Source organism: Dreissena polymorpha, chromosome 1 (assembly GCF_020536995.1).
Source record: "Dreissena polymorpha isolate Duluth1 chromosome 1, UMN_Dpol_1.0, whole genome shotgun sequence".
In the NCBI taxonomy this organism is placed as follows: Eukaryota; Metazoa; Mollusca; class Bivalvia; order Myida; family Dreissenidae; genus Dreissena; species Dreissena polymorpha.
Window position 1 is genome coordinate 193,219,410 of NC_068355.1, and position 21,892 is coordinate 193,241,301.

Genomic DNA, 21,892 nt, shown 5'->3' on the forward strand with positions numbered 1-21,892 from the left:
TTATGAAGTTTCATGATCCTAGGCGTATGCGTTCTTGAGTTATCATCCGGAAACCATTTTACTATTTCGGGTCACCGTGACCTTGACCTTTGACCTAGTGACCTCAAAATCAATAGGGGTCATCTGCAAGTCATGATCAATCTACCCATGAAGTTTCATGATCCTAGGCGTATGCATTCTTGAGTTATCATCCGGAAACCATTTTACTATTTCGGGTCACCGTGACCTTGACCTTTGACCTAGTGACCTCAAAATCAATAGGGGTCATCTGCAAGTCATGATCAATGTACCTATGAAGTTTCATGATCCTAGCCCCAAGCGTTCTTGAGTTATCATCCGGAAACCACCTGGTGGACGGACCGACCAACAGACCGACAGACCGACCGACCGACATGTGCAAAGCAATATACCCCCGCTTCTTCGAAGGGGGGCATAAAAATAAAAGTGCTAACAAGGTCTTAATATAGCCATAAACGGATAAATTTCCTGCCCCTGGTGGCCATGTTTTTCAACAGACCGGAACCATTTTCTAATCTCATCCAAGATATCATTAAAACAAATGTTCTAACCAAGTTTCATGATGGTTGGACAATACATGTGACTTTCAGAGTGTTTATAAGTTTTTACCATAGCCTTATAAGGAAAAAAGTCCCGGCCCCTGGCGGCCATGTTTTCCAAGCAACTGGAACCATTTTCGAACTCGTCCATCATGTAATTGGGACAAATCTTCTGACCAAGTATAATGATGATGGGACTATAAACGTGGCCTCTGGAGTGGTTACATGTTATTTTACAGACCAGAACCATTGTGTACTCCTACAAGATATCATTTGAGCAAATGTTCTGACAAAGTTTCATGAAGATGTGGCTTTAAAAGTGTTAACAATTTTTTACTAAAGCCATATGAAGCAAAACGCCCACCCCCTGGAGGCCATGTTTTCCAACCAAATGAAATCTTTTTTTTTTCAAACTTGTTCAAGATAGTTTTACTATAGCCATATAAGGAAAAATGCCCCATCGAGCCATGTTTTTCAAGCAAACTTAACTATGTTTTAACTCGTCCAAGACATCATTGAGACAAACGTTCTGACCAAGTTTCATGACCGTTATTGAAAGTGGAGTACTAGATGATCTGACAATAATTGTAGTCTGTAAATTGCGAACATGGTTTTACTATACTATAGTCTATAGCAATACATAGCCATTTAAGGAAAAATGCCCCGCTCCCTGGCAGCCATGTTTTTTTAAGCAACCTGGACTATTTTTTAACTCATCCCAGATATCATTGAGACAAAAGTTTCATGAAGAGCAGAAATAATTGTGGTCTATATAGTGTTAACAAGGTTTAACTATAGCCATATGTAACCATATAAGGAAAAATGCCCAGCCCCCTGGCTGACATGTTTTTCAAGCAACCGGAACCATTTTCAAGCGCATATAAGATATCATTTATTTAAACATATGTTCTGACCAAGTTTCATGAAGATTGGACAACAAATGTGACTTTAAGAGTGTTAACAAGGTTTTAATAAAGCCATATAATGAAAAAAAATACCCAGCCCCCTGGCTGCCATGTTTTTGACCAACCAGAACTAGTGCTGCAACAATACGCCAAATACCGTATTGCAATATATCGTCAGTTCAAAAACCCGTATTGCAATATATCGCAATATATTGCTAACTTGTACCAGAATTATAACTTGCCAATTACCCGATAATCCCGTACATTCCAGTTTTTAGCAAATTCTGGTAAATATTTACTTTTTATGTACACATAAATTTTTTTATGTGATTGTTCGCCTTCTAGTCTAATTATAGAGATTAATCACGTGACCTATCTAACCAATAATAATCTATCCCAGCCACGCTATGCTATTAACCAATCGGCTTAAGTTATAAGACCACGTGAGCCCTTTGTTGGCCATTATGCGCTCGGATTTTCTACTTGCAGCTGCTACTACAATAAATAGAGATTATTTTCAATATTTTCGCGTCTTAACGGTAATTTCATAGTTACTCCTTATACCATACGACGCATTATCACTTCGTTTTTACAGAGGATTACATTTCATTTGGCGGCGACCATTACTTTTTGTGTTATTTAGGGATAAAGGTGACAACCTTTGTTAGCTGATATGTAGTGCAACGAAGTCTCGAAAAGAAGTCTCCCGTGACGAGATCCAAGATGGCGGCGCCCATACCGAAGAGGATTCTGGTATTCGGGCACTCTTTCGTGAGCAGGTTGAAGGACTTCATTCGTTATGATTCGTCACTCCGGTACGATTTGGGTCTCGCGGGTTGTCCAGTTATCCAATACTCGGGTGTTCCCGGTGCCACGGTTGATTGTTTTCACAACAAGTTGCAAGAAATCTTGGATTTTAATCCGGACATAGTGATTCTGGTAATAGGGACTAATGATCTTTATCAACCACATCAATCACCACTTTCCGTGGCTTCAGCAATTCGCGATCTAGTGGACACGATACTTTATGTTGATGGAATATCTCAAGTTATAGTCTTGCAAACACTTCATCGACATTTACCTACCTGTCAAACACGTTACCCAGTGGATCCTCAATGGTTCAACACCAGAGTTGATGAAATGAACATGCTACTCATTCAATGGCTCAATTCTTCACCCAATGGGCGAACCTACTTGTGGCGTTTGAAGGGGTTCTGGTCACCTGACTGTATACTTTCGAACTTTGCGGAGGATGGTTGTCACCTTTCATCTCGTGGCCTGCTTCGTTTCTTCAACAACATCTGAGCTGCAGTGGTCGCCGCCTTGAATCAGTCAATCTGATTCAGTATAGATACGTATTCTTATATTTTCTATACATTGTGCCTGATTTCAATACAGGTTTCTATCTAGTCTACCTGATTAAACTATCAGCTTAAGAGTCCAAGTAGGACTATATTTATAGCTGTGTAACATTTTAACAGTTTATTTATTACATGTAGTTCTGACTACTCAGATATTTTCTATATATCCTTACTGATGTTAGCTACCAGCACAAGCTTTCATTGCTATCCATTTATGGCTCAGTTAACTGTTAAATTGGATATTTATGTTATAATAGTTATATTTAACTTAGCTATCAGGTCAGGCCGGGCTTATATTATAGTTCTCTACGCAGGACCTATTATGCCCATTATAAATTATGAGCTCAGGCCAGGCTTAAGTTTAAATATTTTGTCTGACGTTACTCAGCAATTGTCTGATATTGATGTTTAATGGTCCTCTTCGCGGGATCCTTTTTGCCTGGTCTGAAACTGATTTTACAGTTCTCTACGCAGAACTATGTTGCCTGATTTTAGTCATTGGTTCAGCAAGGCTTATTTATTTTCAATATTTTTGCCTGATATTCTACGCAATTCAGGCTGATATTGATGTTATATTCCTCTACGCAGGAACTATTTTGCCTTGGCTGATACTAATGTCAAGTTCCCTACGAAGGAACTATTTTACCTGAGCTAAGTTTCAAGTCAGTCCATGGTTATTTTGGTTAATACTATAGCTTATATAGTTCAGACTGACAGGTTCATTATGTTTTCCAGATGAAACGTGGGGGAAAACATAGCAGGAAGGCTACATCGACCGCCTGTCCCTGCTGCGATGGGTCTACAGCCACCCCCAAGCCTTCTAAAAGGTCAAAATCGTCTGCGCCTAATGAGGAACCGGCCCTGGCCACAGCTGAAGAGCTCGCCATTCCCGATGCACCGAGCAGATGGCGGGTTAGTGCTACCCCATCCATGATTCCCTCCTCTGCTGGTCAAATCCAAAATCAACACTGCTCAGAGGTTCGGCAGGACACGTCAACTGTCCATCAGCAACTTCCCCTTCCACTCCCATTGGGACGTCCAGGCCTAAATTTGGAACCGGCCATGCCTCTTGTGGATTATGACAGCGACTCCTCGGGATCATCGGATGAGGACCACGACCTGACTTTTCATCAGGCTGTTCGTTCACATGGGGCAGACCTTCTTCAAGGTACGGGCATGTTGTATGCTGAACCGATCAGTACCCCAATTATCAGCCAAGTTAAAAAGTCGGTGTGCAAAGACATCTGGAAAAACAAATATGTGGACTTGGCCCTTCTCCTACCATCGGCAATGTCTGGCCAGGCCACCCAATATACCCTACAAATTGATAGGAACGCACAAATATCCATAACACCTAAATCAAGCTCAAAGAAGATAACCAACATTGAGCTCTGGACATCCGCTTTCCTCCGCTTTATAGCGGTTTACACGTTAAAGTTCCCAGCAGAGACTCAAGCTCTGCTAAAATATGCAGAGATCGTTAGAGACCTTGCAACCCGTCGTCCGGGCTTAGCATTTTCGTATTACAACAACCATTTCAGAATCCTACGGGAAACTATTCCTCTTCCATGGGACCGACTCCATACGGAGTTTTGGCTCATGGCAAGCACGTTGGCCCCCTCCATCCCCTCTTTTCGTCCCCAAAGACCCACCCCAAAACCATCGTCGCCCGTCAAAAGATTCCTTGACAAAACCTGTTTCCATTATAACAGTCGCTCCCTCTGCCACGTCCCCTCTTGCCCACACCCCCATGTCTGCGGCTTTTGCAGGGGTTCACACCCAGTTTACGAATGCTCCTTCTTCTCAAAGGAACACGCTGCCAGAGCCCCCTCCACCCCACAACCCGCTGCACAGCATAAACAAGCCAAATAAAACCGCTGTGGTAACCCCAATTTACATTCATAAACTCTCCCAATTTCTGTCAGGTTACCAATGGGCTAACTATTTGATTGAAGGTTTTACTTCTGGTTTCAAATTAGGTTATTTAGGTCCTCGGGTTTCAGCTTCAGCCTCTAACCTTACATCATGCAAACAACACCCTGATATTGTCCGTCACAAACTTAACGAGGAACTTCAAACCGGTCGGGTTAAGGGTCCTTTCTCATCCCCTCCCTTTGGCAATTTTCGAGTAAGTCCCATTGGCGTGGTTCCTAAAAAATCTCCTGGTCAGTTCCGGTTAATACACCACCTCAGTTATCCTCCAGGTCAATCCATTAATGATTATATTGAGCCCGAACTAGCTTCAGTTTCCTATTGCTCTTTCGACGACGCTTTAGCCCTCCTTTTGAGTATTGGCCCGGGGGCTCTTTTCAGCAAAACAGACATTGATTCGGCTTTCAGGTTAATCCCAATTCACCCTTCTGACCATCACTTACTTGGTATACAATTTGAAGATAATTTCTTTTATGATACTTGTCTCCCAATGGGAGCCTCGTCTTCTTGTGGCATTTTTGAACGTTTCAGTTCTGCCTTGCAATTTATTTCAGTCACACATTTACACATGCCACATATGGTTCACATTTTAGATGACTTCTTATTCATGGGTCCAGTTAACTCTCCTATATGTCAAAGAAGTTTAGACAATTTCTTAAGATTTTGTGCCCAAATTGGCGTGCCCATCAAATCAGATAAAACTGTCACGGCTACTCCTATCATTACATTTATGGGTCTTGAATTAGACTCAATCCTTATGGAAGCACGTCTTCCGGCAGACAAGTTAATAAAAACTAGGACACTTTTAAGCTCGTTCGTTAAGTCACGTAAGGTCACCCTTAAGGAACTGCAATCCCTTTTGGGTCTTTTAAATTTCTGCTGCCAAGTCATAGTTCCCGGTCGCGGTTTCTTACGCAGACTCATAGATTTGACACTGAATGTCTCCAAACCTCATCATCACATTACTCTAAACAAGGAAAGCCGCAAGGACCTACGCCCTTTGCAATTATTCCTTGAACATTTTAATGGGAAACAAGTACTCAATGAACAATGTTGGCTAACGTCCAATACTTTGCATCTTCATACAGATGCATCTGGAGCATTAGGTTTCGGAGCTATTTTTGAGTCACACTGGTTTTCAGGTACCTGGCCAGACGCTTGGTTGGCTTATGACATAACTTTTAAGGAAATTTTTCCAATTTTTCTTTCATTGGAAATCTGGGGTCACCAACTTCGAAATAAGTGTATCGTTTTACACACTGACAATGAAGCCGCGGTTCACATTATTAATAAACAGACATGCCGGGTCCCTGTCATTATGTCACTAGTCCGCCGTATCATTTTAGCCAGTATGAAATATAATATCCTTTTGCAGGCACAACACATCCCGGGAAAATACAATTTATTACCTGACCTCCTTTCTCGTTTAAAGATCGCCAAATTCAAGGAAAGGGCTCCCCTCATGGACCAGCTTCCAACAACCATTCCAGAGTACCTTTTCATAATTTAAATCAAACTGTGTACAATTTATTAAACAGATCCCTTGCTCCTTCCACAAAAGCCAGCTATAAGATGCTTTTCTCCAATACCAACGCTTTCATTTGGCGCATTACCCTACGCTGCAATGCTTACCCATTTCATCTGAACGCTTAGCACAATTTATCGCGTACTGTCACAATCTACATTTTCAGGCTAACACTATTTCTACATATGTTTCCACTCTTGGTTACATTCATAAATTATACAATATGGTCAACCCCACGGAATCCTTCGTGATAAAAAAGTTATTGTACAGTATCCGCCGCATGTCAACTGCGGATAAACGCCTGCCTTTCACTGTGGCCAACATCCAAACTTTACTGGCTGCCCTCCATTCCCACATACTGGACCATTACAACCGGGTCCTTTTAAAGGCCATGTTTCTTACTGCCTTTTTTGGCCTTTTCCGGTTAGGGGAACTTTCCATTTCCCAAAACGGTCACCAAAATACCGTGTTGCGCAAGGACCTCACTTTCATGTACACAAATGCCAAGCTCTTATCGGCAGTAATAAATGTTCGTAATTACAAACACTCACAAGGTCAAGCTACCACTGTTCCACTTGCCCTTCAATCTGACACACAGCTATGCCCTGTTTGTGCATTAGTAAGATACCTACGGATATGCCCTACGCAAACAGGCCCTCTTTTCCAATTTCGTAATGGGGATCCTGTCACCACTGCTTTCTTTAGGTCAAATCTTCGAACATGTGTTGTGGCTTCGGATCTAAATCCACAATTTTACACATCCCACTTTTTTCGCATCGGAGGTGCTACTCACGCCCATTCCCATAAAATGCCTGCCTCCCAGCTCCAACATTTGGGACGTTGGCGATCAAACGCATATGTTAAGTACATTCGATCTACACCATTACCCCTTTAATACCCCCAACTTATCAGACACTGACTGTGTAGGCGGCAGCGTTTGATTACATTATGGAGGGGAACCATACGTGCTTTGCATCTCTAGCCAGTTCATTTTTATTTTCATTCAAGAATATGGACACTACGTCTTGGACGTTTCCTTTATGTTTACCTGACAGTTTAAGGCTGCAGGTATTTATGTGTTTTTCAATTTTTTCCTTATGTACATAATTTATGTAACATTTGCTGTATCAATTCATTTTTATGTTTTTGTATTGTCTGACGGTTTAAAAACCGCAGCTTCATCGCTTTCCTGCAGGATTGCTTACATTTGCATCTCACAATTGTTTGGGTCACTGAGCAAGCGTATTAGCACTACGTCTTGAAAGTTTCTCTTAAGTTTACCTGACAGTTAAGGCTGCATATATTTTTTCATATTTTCTTTTCGTGTGTACATAATTTATGTAAAATTTACTGTATTAATTTTCCCTGTTTTTTCTGACAGTTAAGGCCGCAGCCTTCCCTCAGGAGGGCTTACATTTGCATCCCTACATTGTTTGTGTCACTGTACATTTTACCATAGATTTATGTTCACCGTTCAGTTTAGGGTTATATGTAAATTCTACCCTTGTTACAGTGCCCGTAATTTTTAGTTTATGCCAATGTCTGCTGTATAGTTTTCTTTAGTTGTCTGACAGTTTAAGGCTGCAGCAACAAAGTTACATGTTTCACATGTTTTATTTAATATGTTCAGTTTTTCTTTCTTTTTTTTTGTATTTTGGTTTTCACTTGTTTTGTTTCGTGTTCTATATTATGATTTAGATTTGACCTTCATGTACAGATCTCATCATTTATCCATTGTTCACAGCCGTGACATTTTTGTGTGTTTTCTAGTCGTACTTTGTCAATTTTATCGGCAATTTACATTGTGCAATTTTTAAACCTGATGGTTATTTCTCTAGTCTGTGTTCAATTTTAATGATCATCCCTGCATAATACTTCAAAATGGCATTGTCTACTATTTTACACATATTTTAGACTTCACCTTAAATTATTTTCGCCCTAGGCAATCCATTAATCTTCATAGTGCTTTTTTACTATTATTTTATGAAGCTTACATGCAATTTTCGATTTATTCTCAGTAAGTGTTCAGGCCACACGACTGTTCACTTAACCATACAGTCTACAATTTGTTTTTGACGGTTTGAAGCCACTACATATACCTTTAGGGGTAGCTCCCCCCTTTCTATATGAGGTCCTCTCCCGTATTCCATGGGCGGCGGGGTTACCTTTCAGGTTCCCCTTGTGGCGGGTTTTTACCGCCCATTATGCCATTCAGTAAAATATGTTTTCTGTTCTTTATTTTTTTATGGTATTTTAAAATAAATGCCCTTTTTTCAATCAATCATTGTCTTTGTTATTTCCTTCGTGGCATAGGAGTCCGTCCGGTCTATGACCTTTTCTTTACCACTAGGACAATACATAAATAATATTTTATGCACACATAATTTTTTGTATGTGATTGTTCGCCTTCTAGTCTAATTATAGAGATTAATCACGTGACCTATCTAACCAATAATAATCTATCCCAGCCACGCTATGCTATTATAAATGTGCTCAAGAATTACAAGAAACACAAACATTTGCAAATTATCTTAAGTATCAAATACATTTTGGCATTTGTTACTATTTAAAGATGTGATGAAATCATGTTCAACCGGGCGTTTTTTCCCACTGAACACACGTAAATCGCCTAATGTGATGTTCCCGCTTTTATACAACACAAAATACACCCATACTTTCCATGCGATGTTCTACATGTCTGCATAATTTTCGCGCGCTTTTTATTGAGACAAAGGATAAAACACTTTTTATTTGACGCTAGAATTTTGTATAGTCGGGTTAGCATTAAAAGTTGGAAGCGTGTTTCTGAAATTCGGATTACAAATTTAATAATGCTCAATTCGGAATTGAACGAAACATTTTCAGTTGTGCGCAATTAATTCAACGATAATCTGTTCAAAAGCATCGAACAAATGCTCCCATGTAACAACGCTACTCCGTATAATACACTTTTTAGAATGCTATTTTACGTAAAAATTTATTTACACTGCTTTGTTTTGTTTACCTTGATATCATTATTTCGGATGGCTTTTCTGGATGAAATGTGAATACAATTTTGCAAAATGTTCGTACCGGTATGATGAAAATCGTATCGCAATACAATATGCGGTTTGCGTATTGCGATAATACCGGTATATTGTTGCAGCACTAACCAGAACCATTATCGAACTCATCAAAGATATCATTGGCACAAATCTTCTGATCAAATTTCATGAAGATTGGACATGTAGCCTTTAGAGTGTTAACAAGGCGAATGTTTACGCAGAAAACACACAAAAGACAAATGGTGATCACAAAAGCTCACCATGAGCACATTGTGGGCCATTAAGCGCTTCTAGTGATCAAATCAGCCGCCTGCAGTCCCTTATTGAAGACACTGGATTGATACTAATTCAAACACATTTTTTATACTGCAATTTTGCTCTTTTTTTTAAACAAATCCAATTTACTTGCTATTATTCTGTTATTTACCTTACAGAGCACATTCAAAAACAAATGTCATCAATAGATACAATTGTTTTGTTTTGTAAAATAAACAAAATTTAATCCATTACCTAAAACAAACTTTGAAAAAGCCTATAAAGGCAAAGTATATGAGTAAAAAGTGGTGAGTAAATTTTCAGTATAGGACATAATGTTGGTGTGCTGTTTTCAGTATAGGATATAATGTTGGTGTGCTGTTTTCAGTATAGGACATAATGTTGGTGTGCTGTTTTCAGTATAGGACATAATGTTGGTGTGCTGTTTTCAGTATAGGACATAATGTTGGTGTGCTGTTTTCAGTATAGGACATAATGTTGGTGTGCTGTTTTCAGTATAGGACAAAATGTTGGTGTGCTAAGTGCTATGAGCCTCAACAAGTAAATCGTGTTTGTATCCAAGTTCCCACGGTGTGAAAGCAACACACTAAAAGCTAAAGTCTGAAAACTTTTTTCATGTCTACAAAATTAAAAAAAAATGTCTTCCTTAATTACATTCAAGCAGAGTATATTTCAGTGCACCCTGACACAAGGAAATGTATGCACACATTACATTACAGTGAAGAAATCAGTCCATGTAATGATTTCACCAAAAATACAACAAAAATTAAAAACCTCTATGCCATTGTCTTCTTAAAAGTATTTACTTTCACATGAGATATTCACTTGAATTTTGTGGAGGCATTTCTAATTTCTCGCTGTCTGTGAAACAAAACAATCATCATAGTAAAGCATGTGTTTTTAATAAGCTGTCTCCCTGTATTGAAATATGTCTGCTGTTTCATTGATTTAACTCTTTCATTTCGGGAACCGAATTTTGAAGGCCTTTGCAAACAGTTTGAATCCAGATGAGACGCAACAGAACATGGCGTCTCATCTGGATCCAAACTGTTTGCTATTCTGATAGTATTCTTTAAAAAAAAATCGAAGAAAATGCTAGTTTCAGAAATTCAGCAGACGACATTTTAGCAGACGACAAATTTCCCAGCATGCAAAGGGTTAACCCATCAATCATAAGTTTATGAACTGTCTTTTTTTCTCAAGTAAAATTTTTGCAATGACAAACTTGCACAAGCACAAGCATATTGACAAATTGTAAAAAAAGTGTATTTACATAATTATTAATGTCACGTAATTGTTCATAGTTCATGGACGACACGTAGTTACTAACAATGTTCAATACTCTTAGATTACCAGTGTGTAGCCTATCATTCGATATCTCGTCATGCGCATAATGCCAAGATGACGAGTTTTGCATTAACTACCATTTTCTCATGCCGCGCATGGGACCAGTCGGTCCCTCTCCATTTATGTTAATTTCTCTGCATAATATAGGATAAAATATTCAACAACACCACATATCAGTTTCTAGTCCAATTTAATGTCTAACATACTTAATATTTTCAGTTATACAAATACGTTGTGATTGCTACATGGTTGTGTCTTTCTCGATCCGTACGTCTCCAAGTCTAAACGCTAACTGTCCTGTTTCCCTCTAACATCCTGCCCAGTGAAACTCTGTTATGAATCCCATTGGTCAGTGTTCTATGCGTGTTTATTTCTGATTGGCTGAATTTCAACCTACTGGAGAAGTCACTATTCAAGTATGCACACGTTAAACAGCATTGTGATACCAATAAATAATGCAAATACAGCCTAATACTTGTGTCAACAGCATCGTAACCCCTTTGTTGTTAAACATACACCAGATCCAAATATTTAATCTTTTGACCGTCATGCATACTCGCCACTAATATACTTGTCAATATTTCGTACATAAAGAAAACCCAAATATTTCACCATATTTCTCATCATTATTTGACATTAAGACCCTTTACACATCCTCTGTATTGAGTTCTGAATGAGTTACCTCCATTGATAAAATGAATCAAGAACTCAAGACACTCTATGTTAATATAATGACACATATCGTTATGTTTTATTTACATGTTAACTTTGTTTATCAAACAATAGATCTAGCTTTTATTTATAGATACTTAACTGAAAATGACCACTTCATATAATATGAAGACAGTAGAACAGATAAAACTGCAAATTTCCAGCTTTGTTTTTATTCATTGATAAATTAGTCAGGACAATGGCTTAAATTGGGAATTAGGACACTCTTCTATGCATGTATAAGTTCTGTTTTCAAGCAATACCCGTTAAATTCTCAAAGTTAAAATTAGACACAGCAGAGTTAAATCCCTTCAACAAAATTTTGATAAATCAATTATTATTAATGTTGAAGTATAGATCTCTTAAATCATGGACTTCAAACATCTAGCTTTTTTTAGTATAGAAGTATAGAAAATATCAAAGGATTCCCAGAGTTCCTTAATTTCATTAGGAAACGATGGGAAATAAGGTTTAATTTGTAAGTGACCTTCTGTGCAGAAGTTATTTTTTTACAAACTCATTAATTTTAATACCAACTTGTGACATGCAGTTCAATCTCAGATAGTTCATATTCAGCGGATAGACCCAGGGTTAATGGGTTACTCAAACTGAAATCTACCAAAATCCACTTAAAAACGCCTTGGATATTTGCATAACCATGGTAACCAGAGGAAAAATAACCCAGCTGATCTAAAGGCACAAAATCTGGTAGACAGAATTCTACCTCTGTGAGCAAGAGTAAAACCTGGTACCCTGAATCTTAGAATTCCTGAGGTATTCTTGGCATATTCTTCAAGCATTTGTCTGAATTGCTGCACACCTGTCTAAACATGTTCTGCAGAAAACATTAGTACCACACTTTGGTAGGTGTGTGGGGGGAGATGTAGGGAAACTATTGGCAACATCACTCTATATTTCTGTTCAATGTTATTGGTATTAATTGTCAAGGGACATTACTAGTGGATGCTTTGATGTTTCGAATTATGGCTCAGAAAAAAACATGATTATCATCGCAAACATTTAATTTGTTTGATCGATTAGAAGTGTTTTGACAATCTTTTTTACGTAATTCAATTAGCAAAACTAATATTAATGGTTGATCCCGGCTTTTAGTAGAGAGTTAACCCTGTACAATTGTTACGACTACCGTAACACTTTAATTTGCGACACCTGAGATTCACTTACAATTTGTCGTCAGACAGCAACCGCGGCAATCTATGTAAAAAAGGTTTTAACATTCATGCCGTTGTTTTAGTTTGGCTTTACCGGTGGGGATGGGGGTTCCTCAAATAAGAAAAGATAAGGGAAGGAGGAAAGTTATAGAAAGTATGAGGGGGAAAAAAACAAGGAAATTTCTCCCGAAATGGCGTGAAGATTACAAATAGAGGTCTTAAGTAGATGAATATTGAATTTATTAGCATTAGTAAGGCAAGCTAATAAGAATAATAGAATCATAATTGCACATCTCCACACACAAAAAAATACAAGTTGAATGATAAATATAAAGGTTTTGATAATATTTGGGTCAGGGCACATGAAAGATTGGTCAGGGCTAGTAGGTTCTGCATTTACTAGCCCAAATGGGCTAGTTGAAAAAAAAGTTAGTGTTAAGCCCTGCTTGGGTGGGATGGTTGGACCGTCTTTCAAAAATAAAATCATAACAAGGGCTGTTTGTAAAACATGCATGCCCCCCATATGGGCTGTCCGTTGTAGTGGCAGCCATTGTGTGAATACGATTTTTGTCATGTGACCTTGACCTTTGACCTAGTGACCTGAAAATCAATAGGGGTCATCTGCGAGTCACGATCAATGTACCTATGAAGTGTCATGATCCATGGCGTATGCGTTCTTGAGTTATCATCCGGAAACCATTTTACTATTTCGGGTCACCGTGACCTTGACCTTTGACCTTGTGACCTCAAAATCAATAGGGGTCATCTGCAAGTCATGATCAATCTACCTATGAAGTTTCATGATCCATGGCGTATGCGTTCTTGAGTTATCATCCGGAAACCATTTTACTATTTCTGGTCACCGTGACCTTAACCCTTGACCTAGTGACCTCAAAATCAATAGGGGTCATCTGCAAGTTATGATCAATCTACCCATGAAGTTTCATGATCCTAGGCGTATGCGTTCTTGAGTTATCATTCAAAAACCATTTTACTATTTCTGGTCACCGTGACCTTGACCTTTGACCTAGTGACCTCAAAATCAATAGGGGTCATCTGCGAGTCATGATCAATGTACCTATGAAGTTTCATGATCCTAGGCCCAAGCGTTCTTGAGTTATCGTCTGACAACCACCTGGTGGACGGACCGACAGACCGACCGACAGACCGACAGACAGACATGAGCAAAGCAATATACCCCCTATTCTTCGAAGGGGGGCATAAAAATAAATAGTTGTGTCTTTTTTACCATGTTTAATGGGGGTGGAGAGGGGGAATAATGTGGGGGTGTGGTCATTTATTTGATAATCTTCGAAAAATAAGAAAATAAAGGGAAAAAAAAATGTTTGGGGGGGGATTCTGGGGTGGAGTGTGGGAGATGGTTTGGGTGGAGTCCATTGTGGTATGTCAGGTAAGTGTTATTTTGTCAAAGTTTGAATCCAATCTGATCCTAAATAAAGAAGTTATGGCAATTTAAGCAAATTTTATTTATTTGACCTTGAGATTCAAGGTCATTCAAAGGTCAAGGTCAAATTCAACTACCCAGGTACAGTGCCCTCATGATAGTAAGAAAGTATTTGAAGTTTGAAAGCAATAGCCTTGATACTTTAGAAGTAAAGTGCATCTAAACACAAAATTTAACAAAATATTCAAAGCTACTAAGTCAAAAAAGGGCCATAATTACAGTACAGCAAACGCGAAACAAACATATTTCGCGATCCGCAAAGTCAAGGCGCAACGAGTCAATGCCGAGTCGGCTTTTTAAGCCGAATCATTATGCAGTGGCACGTCGCATTTCGCCGCAATGCCTCGCATCAGTCTGCCAAGGCAAGCCACGATCAGTGATATGATGCCAAGTCAATGCGCATCATAAAATAAAACTATTTAAAAAAAATGATTAGTTAGTCAATAAATTTTAAAAGAACAATTAGGGGTATACTAATATTTAAAATTTTAATTAATTAACTGCATACTTACTATTGTTCTCGTCGCTTCTCATTACGCTATAATCCCGTATATTCCAGTTTTTAAGCAAATTCTGGTGAATATTTACGATAAAAGTTCTCATTAATTTCAAGAAATGCAAACATTCTCCATTTTTTAAATAAATTGTGGCATTTGATTTTATTTAAAGATGTGATGAAATAACGTCCAATGGGGGCGTTGTTTTTTTTCCCACTGAACACGCCTAAATCGCCTGACGTGATGTTCATGTTTTAATGCAACAAAAAATACACCCACACTTTCCATGCGACGTTCTACTTGTCTGCATAATTTTTGCGTGCTTTTTATTGAGACAAAGGATAAGGCACTGTTTATTTGACGCTAGAATTTAATAGTTAATGTGTCGTTAGCATTAAAATTTGGAAGCGTGTTTCAGATTACAAATTGAATAATGCTCATTTGAGAAACATTTACAGTTGTGTGTAATTAATTCAACTATAATTTGTTAAGGGGTATTACTTGTCAAATATGTTTGAGGACGTGATATTATATAAATATAAATTATATCAATAATATGCATATTCTAAGTGAAAAAAGGGCCATAATTCTTACAAAATACTTGATACAGTTGTCAGCTCTTGTTTATAGATTTAAATAATGTTGGTACAGAAGTATGCAAAATATGACAGCAATATGTCAAGGGACATAGAAAATATTTGAGGTGGTACGCAAACTTTAACATAGATTTATCAATAATACGCATATTCTAAGTGAAAAAAGGGCCATAATTCTTACAATATCCTTGATACAGTTGTCTGCTCTTGTTTATAGATTGGGGTCATGTTGGTAAAGAAGTATGCAAAATATGAAAACAATATGTCAAGGGATATAGAAAATATTTGAGGTGGTACGCAAACTTAAACATAGATTTATCAATAACATGCATATTCTAAGTGGAAAAAGGGCAAGAATTCTTGCAAAATGCTTGATACAGTTATCTGCTCTTGTTTATACGTTGGAGTCATGTTGGTAAAGAAGAATGCAAAATATAAAAGCAATATGTCAAGGGACATAGTAAATATTTGAGGTGGTAAGCAAACTTTAACATAGATTTATCAGATTTTATACAAACAATGTGAATTGTTATCAGAAAACACAAGTTGGACTGCCACATTCATGCTTACAGTGTACAAGAAAAGCCTAGTAAGGCAACATTTATGTTATAAACTTATCTACAACATAACATGTTTACATATTTTAATATAATTACCTTAAGGATGTTTCATATCATTTGTTGATATTTGTATGGCAGAGAAAGTTTGCCTAACTGCTCCAGATGTATGTTTTTGTTGTTAAAACAATAAAGTAGATAGAAATGTAATGACATAGATAATGGGTATTAAACATGTATGAACTGACAAAGGTCCATGCCCTGCAATTGTGTTTCCTTCTAGCACTTAAGCAATATACCAAAGGGGAGATATACTAACGCTGTCATTTGAAAAACTCGGATATCAATAAGAACAGCTAATGAACGCAACATCAAATGAATACAACACTGTACAAATTAATTTCTGTGAAAAGGTATGCATGGCCATGATTTAGTTGTATTAAGCAGCATCCACATTGACCTAATTGGTGTATTATGCAGTGAACACATTAACCTGTTTGTTGCATTATGCAGCAAACACATTTACCTCATTGTTGCTTTATGCAGCAGGGCCCTCAATCTATCAAATCTGCCGCCGAATTTCGGCGGCAGTCTCCCACCTGAAAAGTATACTTTTTTCCCCTTTTGGGGGGAAAAATTCCCCCTAAAAAAAAAAAAAATAAAAAAATAAAAATAAATTTATTTTTTTTTAAATAGAAAGATATGTCTCATGATTATTATATCTCAATTCTATTTCAATTTAATCTTTTCAAACATAATAAATTATGAAAAATGCAATGAATATTGTGCAAAAATGTACAAATGAAATAATGAGAGAGTAAGTAAAAAAATCTCCCTAAAAGGGAAACGCCGCGAAAATTCCCTCTCCTAAGGGCTGCGGACCCCTTCCCCCAAAGTAGTGTGAGGGCCCTGTGCAGCAAATACATTGACCAGATTGTTGTGTTATGCAGTGAACACATTGACCTGATTGTTAAAGTTAAACTATTTGCTGCTTATTTTGCAAACTATTTCATGTTTGGATTGTTCAGAGCATGAATTAATATGTTTGGTATTTGTTATCAACTCATTATGCTATACATTTAAAGCGCTCAATATTTTAAATAAAATTTTAAAAAGCGACATTGTTTTATAAGTAGCAAATTTATTGAACAAAAATTCCTTATGAGTTATTCTTAAATAACATATAATGCACAATAAAAAAAATACATGTAAGTATATTAACAACTTCCAGTTGACTTTATAACAGAATGCACACAGTTTAGTAAACAAACCATATGGGTAACTTACGTCAACAAAACACATTTTGCAAGCTGCTTTTGCATCAGAACCTTCGCGAAACCCGAAATGTTCCCATACTTTTGATTTTAATTTTGAAGGTGCGTCTTTCGGCGTGGTTGAAGAAGCCATTTTACCGGCTGATGTAATGCTTAGCATGTTATTCATGCATTCATTGGATGCCATATTGGCTATGGACCAATCACACGTATTACAAATGACAAGAATGTTTCGACGACGGATTTGGAAAGTAAGGTTTTAAATGCGGATTGCAGTGAATCAAATCGAAATTGGCCTTACTTGTATCGAAATCGAATCGGTGGCGTTGAAATGGTTTTTCGATGCATCGAACCTAATCGTTAAGCTCTACTGATTGTTCCATATGCAGCGAACAAATTGACGTGATTGTTGTATTATGCAGCAAACACAATTTGACATGATTTAGTTGTATTATGCAGCGAACACATTGACCTGATTTAGTTGTATTATGCAGAAATCACATCCACCTGATTTAGTATTATGCAGCAAACATTTTTATGTGGTTTAGTTGTTTTATGCAGCAAACACATTGACCTGATTTAGTTGTATTATGCAGAAATTACATCCACCTGATTTAGTTGTATTATGCAGCAAACATTTTCATGTGGTTTAGTTGTTTTATGCAGCAAACACATTGACATGATTTAGTTGTTTTACACAGCGAACAATTCAACCTGGTTTAGTTGTATTATGCAGCAAACGCATTGACTTGATTTTCAAAACCTCAACTTACATTATAGATTTATATTAATTCATTATCTACAAGGCTTTGAGTTTGGAAGGTGGGTCTCCTCTGGGCAATCCAGTCCCCCCCCCACACACACACCAAAATTGAATACCTTTCAGTAAAACCTAAATACACATAAAGCTGTAAACTGAAGCTTTAATTTAAAATATAAGGGGGGCGTATACAGTCTATCTGTCAAAAAACAATGGCGGCGCCAAGAGAGTGTCGTAAAAAACTGCGAAGCGTCCAAAAACACGCTTTTAACATATTATACGCAAAGTGAGCCGAAGTTAAATGTTTAGAAAGACATTATAGAAAAGATCTTATACGATTTCTTATGTTCGGTTTGACACAGTCGAAAGAGCTAAACAAAAACGCGACACAACGGGTCCAAACTTAAACACAAAAAAAACATTGAACGAGTGGAAGGGACAAGTCCCGTGGCTAATCGTTGAAAAGATTGAAGGGGAGACCCGTTTAAATTGTGAAATATGTAAAAATTCATCTAAGGCATGCGATCTAAGCACAGTTTGGGCATATGAAGGTATTTGAAAAATAAAATTGCATAATACTGAAAAGACACTGTTGAACTCGTATAAATAAAGTTGCTAGTATGTTTATTTTGATTTTTTTTTGCATGAAAATAACCATTATTATTTATTTTTAGGTCATTTAGAAAAAATAAGAATTATTTTCCAAAACTTAGTAGTAACGTTAAGAATAAAATTTCAGAGTTAAGAATTCTTTTTGAAAAACTGGTAGTAATTTAAGAATTTCACAAAACCTTATCTGGAGCTCTGCAGGCATCAGTGTTTTATATTTTACTACAGATGTATCACTGTTACCACAAAGGCTTTTGTATACAGTATTTAAATGAATCACACTACCACAGTCAATAAGAAAAATCCAAATATTATCTAACATAAATAATGCTTAATTCAGGTGTAAATATATAAGGCTAAAACAGTATAGCAAGACGATATGACAAAATAATTTTACTCTGCAACACAATTTGTTATTATTTCCCTTTAAAACACAATATAAAGTAGTTTATTTAAGGTCACATCATCAGAATGTGACTCAAACAGAACAAAGGGAGAACACACATATGTTTCTCTCCTACCAGTTTATATTACACAAATTATAATAAGTTTAAACAAAGTAAGCATACTAATATTATGCATGAGAAATTTGAGTTTAAACATACATTGTATGTTACTATTTTGTATACAGGACAGAGGGTATTTTAAATATTCTAGTCTGATGGGGATATAGATTAATCAAACATCATGGCATATTCACATTATTTAGGGATTGCATGGCTACAATATTTTACCATTGGAAATGGAAGTGAGGTATATGAGTAATGACAGTCCAGGGGAGACAAACTCAAATTTTAAAATTGTACCAACTTTTTACCATTGGAAATGGAAGTGCGATATATGCCAGTAACACAAGTCCAAGGGAGACAACTCAAAATTAAAAATTGTTCCAAACTTCTGTTTGTCCAGGAATTGACCAGTCGCTAAATAATCGATCGCTCCGCCCACATAGTCACGTGGTCTAGTGATTAGAAAACTCCGACAAGCAGATCGCAATTATAGCGCATTACGTGAGTGAAATACTATACTTGTAACGATGTATCATGCTCTTTTTATTAAAGCCGCACACTAAACTAAACTGCTTTGTACAACTTCAATACAATCATAAATGCTTTAGAGAGAAATGGCGTAATCAAAATAAATGAGTTAACTATCAGAAACGTTTCTTATACATATAATAGGAAGTTGATGAAAAATCAGTGGTAAAAATTAGCATTTATTTCATATTGATTTTGAACTTGTATTAAACCGTCTGGCAGTGAATCCGGTTGCTATTCATATATAATTTTGAAAATATTTTTATTAAATGCAAATGACACATCCATATCATGATGGGTTTTTTGTTTATTAAAAATGTTTAGATCTTTGTTTTATTGTGTTATTTTTAAAAAGACACAGATTTTTTAAATTTAGATATAAATTAAATTTTGATTGTAACCATAATAATAATACAGGCCTAATTTCGTGGTTTCATTAACAGATCTAACATGCATTTTATTTCATTTATGTTTAATGGGAACCTGCTACATTTCACTATCGAAAAATGAAATGGTATTACGGTGCTGTTCACGAACATTCGAATTGAATACATTTAGCATATTATGCATTTGTTTATTTATAGCAAGATGGCCCTTATATGTTAATTGCAATTTTCACATTTCTCCCAGTATCAATATATGTTGTTTTAGAAATGTTGTTGTTGTTGTATTATAAGCCTTACATTTTACACTTGAAGTCGCTTTATGCTAGCTAAGCCGCGTTGAAATCACCTTTTTGTTGTTTTTACTTTAGTTAAAACAATATTTAAGTTAACAATTTAAAATGATTTCCATTGTTTATGATCCACAGAAAATAAATATATAATTGGAAATCATTTAAGTAATTAAATAGTTTTCTTTTCTTGTGTACAGTACCTAACAATGCCTTAATGTTCCTTCATTCTGAGATCCACGCAACATACTGTTATTTATTAATCATCGACTATTACGCTGAGATTAATATGCACGTGTGGCAATTATTATGTTGCCCAAACTGCTTAATAATATTGTGCATCAAACGGTATAACACGTTTTATAGAACACACAACTGGTGTGGTTACACTATTTATTGTGTTTGTTTTCTCATAACTCGTTCATATGTACAAGAAATAAAGATAAAATAATAACCTTTCATAAAGTATGTATAGCACCTACAATTTTGAATAATGATCGAACAGTAATGATCATGCATTTGATATAAAATCTGTGTAAACTCTTAAAAATTACGTCCATTCCATATGTACGATACGCTTTGTTTGTCGGACAAAATGGCGGCCAGATAAGCGTTGCTGAGGGGTGTGTGAAAAATCGATATCTGATTGGCTGATCGAAGAATGTGGGCGGAGGGATCGATACTTTGGCGACTGGTCAATTATAAGTAAATTCACTTTATTGAATTTTAAAAGTTTAATATGTCTTTATAAAACTGAAATACATAATTTATATACTTTTAGACATGAACTAAAAAATGTACATGTTATAAACATGCTTTAAGGTTAGAGGCTTATTAATGACATTTATGAAAATCACATAATTTAAAATAAGTTTACTTAATTGATACAAGTTATAAATAACCGGCTTGATAATGACTTGATAATTGCTAAGAACAACTTAATATTGACTGCAATGAAAACTTATCTAAAATTACAATTTTAAACAATAATTGACAACAGTTTACAGACAGTATCAAATATGGATTTCTTCTTAATTGGGTAATGACTGACAATCTTCCAGTTTTTTTAAACTTCTTTCCTGTGGCTTCAAATAAGATGTCAAACAATTATACTTGAAATGACAGGCAACACAAATTTGACACCAGACAATGACTGACCAAAATAGCATTTGTACCTCAGTTGAACACGCAATCTGTGATTGGACTACATGCCACTAAGAATGTGGCTGTTATTGATATCAATGTAATCTTACCTGACACGACTTGGCTTGTAATTCTTGACTTGACAACTATCCGAGGAACAGTCACTTCCACCCAAACAAGAAAGAGGTCAGTTCAGGTTCAGTGTATGGCTTGATTTTTTATTTCTACTGCCCACTAGACAACCATTTTCACTTCAAACTCAACATGAGGGAGGTCAGTACATGTCCAGGGTTTGGCTTAAGTTCTACTTTTGCTGCTCACTAGACAACAACTGTCACTTCCAACTCAACAGGTTAGAGGCCAATACAGGTCCAGTGTTTGGCTTGAATTTCGTGGCTGCTGCTCACTAGATATCTATCCCAACCACTGTCACTTCCACCTAAACAGGATG

At 36.7% G+C, this 21,892-nt stretch overlaps 1 protein-coding gene and 1 long non-coding RNA gene across 11 annotated transcripts in view; both read right to left on the reverse strand.

Annotated features, from left to right (window-relative positions):
* Positions 1–21,892, reverse strand: part of LOC127864385 (uncharacterized) — a 186,464-nt gene that overhangs the window by 77,701 nt on the left and 86,871 nt on the right. The gene's annotated exons all lie outside the window — the stretch shown is intronic.
* LOC127864406 (uncharacterized) lies at positions 71–14,051 on the reverse strand. The gene is made up of 2 exons (XR_008041892.1): positions 13,713–14,051; positions 71–239 (listed from the first exon to the last, which is right to left on the reverse strand). It is a non-coding gene; the product is annotated as an uncharacterized LOC127864406 (long non-coding RNA).